Source organism: Hipposideros armiger, unplaced genomic scaffold (assembly GCF_001890085.2).
Source record: "Hipposideros armiger isolate ML-2016 unplaced genomic scaffold, ASM189008v1 scaffold_16, whole genome shotgun sequence".
Lineage (NCBI taxonomy): Eukaryota > Metazoa > Chordata > Mammalia > Chiroptera > Hipposideridae > Hipposideros > Hipposideros armiger.
Genome location: NW_017731366.1, coordinates 1,315,064 through 1,318,596, shown reverse-complemented (window position 1 = coordinate 1,318,596; position 3,533 = coordinate 1,315,064).

Sequence of the window (3,533 nt, the reverse complement as noted above, 5' to 3'; positions counted from 1 at the left end):
GAGAATGATGCTAGTATTGCTATACAATTATTTCCCATGTCACCTCAAATTTCTTTTTCCTAACTGATGCAGTGGTTCTAAGACCAGTGCTACACTGCAGGCCTTGGAAGCAGGATGAAGCAGAGATGATCCCTAAGCAAGCAGCTATAACTATGCCTTTAAATCGCATGTCAAAATTCCTAAGGGCCTCATGGGTTGCGTGTGCCTTCACTTCACCTGGCAAAATCAGGTTGACAGTGAATGCAGCTGTGTGGCCCCCGTGGTTATGATAGCCCACTCACTGTGTACCCGTGTAGTCCTACTCTATACAAACAGGAGTAGACTGAGGGAGGCACTTGTACACTGATACTGCTGCACAGGGATCTGTACCTAACATCCCTTCAAAAAGTGGAAACATTTGCGTAAGAATCAATGACACATGGACAGAAGGAGAAATAAATAGTACCTGGCGGGTAAAGGGATGAATAAATGAATTACCCAAAAGGAGAAACCAATTATGCATTGGTGCCTCTAGAGAGAGTCAGAGCAACAGAAGGATATTGTCTCTTAGCGCATTTACATCAGATGCCGGAAGGGGTAAAGTCATGTTTGCCAAGACCACCTCTGCTTTTGAAATCTGACAAGGTCAAGTGGAAATCTGCAAACCTGAGTGGCATTGCTATGGGAGACATTTTAGTCATACGATAATAATGATGAACTGAACCAATTGTTAATGACTGAATGGAATGTTTCAGTATCTTTTGTCTCCTATTTTCCAGGTTACATCTACTACTAAAGGATATCATTAAGTTAGGAATTTCCGGGATATACTTTTTACTGGGCCATTGGACCATGTTGTGTACAGTTTCTGGCAACTGATTGCTGTTAACAAAAAACTTGATGATCAAATGCTAATAAAGGTCTCCAGTTATAATAGTCAAAATACAGCAGAGGCACTCCCAGTATGTCAGAGTGTACGGCATGCAAATACATATTACCCTTGTTTTTGTGGATGGAGAATTTTAAACAGAATAGGGAAAGACAATGAGTTTCTGATGGCAATACGCAGTGGTCATCACATGATAGATCTGAGTTCCCCTGGAAGTGGCCCCACCTGAGATGAAGAAGGCTATGGGAGGCCCGATGGCATACTCAGACTAAACTCTGTCTAGGTGTGACTACCTCTCATCTCACCCTAATATGGGGGACCCAACATTCTTGAGTACAAAACATGCATCTTAACTAACCCAGGCCATCAGTACACAGTGACAACAACATGCGTGATGGAGTCAACACAGACCCGCAAGACAGAAAAGCACCTTAGGGGAGAGACGTGCCAGTTCAGGCATTGTGGGACAAGCTGAATTTGCTTTTAATGAGGAGCAGTATGCAGAAGACTGACCACAAAGTTTTCCTGTTACTAGTACGAAAGGTGCCTATATAAAGGCCTATTGTGTAGCACACAGTGACAAAAGTCATCCAGGTCACTGATAGTTAAAGACATTTTAAATGAATGCCCACGGCAACTTCTGAATAAAAATCTCACTTTTTGTTGGGAGGTAGCCAAAGACATGTACCCTATAAATTTATAAAACCAGCATCCAATTAAATTCACTTATTGTTTTGTAAGAGTCTGTGTCAAGAACATTCTTATAAATTCTTAAACATATTTGGATGCAGTTTGATTTTCTAAGGGTCACAGTTTTAGCTCAGAAACATTTATGTTCCATGTGAATCAGAAAAGATTCCTGTCATAAAATTTCAACCATAACTCTCAAAATGCTCTCTCCTGGGACTCCAAAAGCTTCATCTTAAACGACGTGTAGATGCTCATTCCTGTGCCCTGGTTTCAGAAGACCCCAACCAACCTCACCCCCCTCGTCCCTGAAGTTTCTGCTTAAACTACAGAGTTTTGTTGGGTTGGGAGGAGGGCAGAAAGCGTTCCAAACCATGAAGCAAATGGTAAACAATGAAATATTGATAGCGCCAAAAAGAACCTGAGGGAATCACAGAGGCTCACATTACTCAGGAGCTTTGTGGGTTTTATAAAGTTGCTTAGCCATATGTCTAAGGATAATAAAGCACAAATACACTGCACAAACTCCAATAATGAGGGACACTAAGTCTTTCACACAATAAAGAAAAAAGTTAAATTTCGGGTTTTAAAAACATTTGCTGTCACTTTCGTCTTCTAGGACCTATAGGCAGATGAATTGAAGAAATATTTAGATTTGAAAATAAGTGCCTAAAAAAAATCCAAACTCAGGGCTGCACACTCTAAAACAAAGCCTCCAGTATGTTATCGTTATTTAGATGCTCATTAGCTTCCGATAAAAAAGAGAAAAATGATAGATTTTAAACTTTTGGAAAACCTTCTTTGAAAGAACTTTAAAATACATTCTTTGGGGATTTTAAGTAGCTGGGTTAAGAATAAAACACTGTCACATTTATCTTCTGGTAGAGGGGGTTTGAGAAGTATTTTTATTTCTTCAGGAAGTTCAAAGCCAAATAATTTGGGGCAATTGCTTAAGCATCTGGAAATCCCAACACTGTCATTATTTTGGTCTAATCTCAGAGATGCAAACATACATTGGAGAATTGCCTGTTTTTCTGTTGTTTATGCAACCATGCTTACACAGATAGAAAAAGTCATGGGTGAAAATGAAAGTAGCTTAATTTACTGGGGTGGATGCAGGGTTGATGTGCCAATATTTAATTTTTTTTCTGATTTATGTTAATGTTGCTACTATTACCATGATTGCACAACCACATTTCACAAATGTTTCCTGCATGATGCTTCTTCTAGAGCCAAAAAGCATTGTATAAAAAACGGTTGTGGAGCAAGTAGGTTCTTGCCTAGCTTTTGTATGGATTCCCCCTGGCACCAAGATAAGAGCCCAGAATTTTAAGGGATCTTAGGATAAAAACAAAGACTACCAGCAAAACCCAGGTACCTGATAATCTTATAAATAACAAATTAAAGGAACATGTGAACCACTGGATCTCAAATCTAGCTGCATGTCATCATCACCTTTAGAGTTGCTAAAATGCAGCTGCTTAGATTCCTAGGCACTGTGGTTCAGTAGCTCTGGGGAAGGAACCAGATATCTGTATTTTTGCAGATTTCCATAGACTGCAGTGAGGAATGAGAACTTCTGTCTTGTACAGAATAAGGCAGGATGGGGCAGTTAACTCTTCATTTTATATCCAAATGTATGGTTTGATTTTTTTTTGGATGTATTATTATTATTATTATTATTATAAAAACAGTTTAATTTGTAATCATATATGTATACAGAGGGTGCCAAAAAAATTTATATACATTTTAGGAAAGAAAAAGACTGTATTAAAATTATAACACTCAATATATACACCTATAACAAAAGATGAATACAAGTCATGTTTGACTTCCGCAATTACAAGAGGTGCTCAAAGTGATTACCATCAGAGTAATTTTAATACAGTTTTTTCCTTTCTTAAAATGTGTATACACTTTTTTGGCACCCTCTGTATATGACTGGTAATTACATACACATTGAAATTTCTCCTTGCTA